General features: G+C 41.0%; 1 protein-coding gene across 3 annotated transcripts in view; it reads left to right on the forward strand.

The window, feature by feature from the left end:
* PRKG1 (protein kinase, cGMP-dependent, type I) overlaps positions 1 to 461 on the forward strand; it is a 1,420,729-nt gene that overhangs the window by 1,395,140 nt on the left and 25,128 nt on the right. The gene's annotated exons all lie outside the window — the stretch shown is intronic.

The raw sequence follows: 461 nt of genomic DNA on the forward strand, positions 1-461 counted from the left end.
CCCATGAAGTGATGAGACTGGATGCCATGATCTTCATTTTCTGAATGTTGAGCTTTAAGCCAACTTTTTCACTCTCCTCTTTCACTTTCATCAAGAGAATTTTCAGTTCCTCTTCACTTTCTGCGATAAGGATGGTGTCATCTGCATATCTGAGGTTATTGATATTTCTCCTGGCAATCTTGATTCTGGCTTGTGCTTCTTCCAGCCCAGCATTTCTCATGATGTACTCTGCATATAAGTTCAATAAGCAGGGTGACAGTATACAACCTAGATGTACTCCTTTTCCTATTTGGAACCAGTCTGTTGTTCCATGTCCAGTTCTAACTGTTGCCTCCTGACCTGCACACAAATTTCTCAAGAGGCAGATCAGGTGGTCTGGTATTCCCATCTCTTTCAGAATTTTCCACAGTTTATTGTGATCCACACAGTCAAAGTCTTTGGCATAGTCAATAAAGCAGAAA

The sequence above is a fragment of the Bison bison genome, unplaced genomic scaffold (genome assembly GCF_000754665.1).
Source record: "Bison bison bison isolate TAMUID 2011002044 unplaced genomic scaffold, Bison_UMD1.0 scf7180017860456, whole genome shotgun sequence".
Lineage (NCBI taxonomy): Eukaryota > Metazoa > Chordata > Mammalia > Artiodactyla > Bovidae > Bison > Bison bison.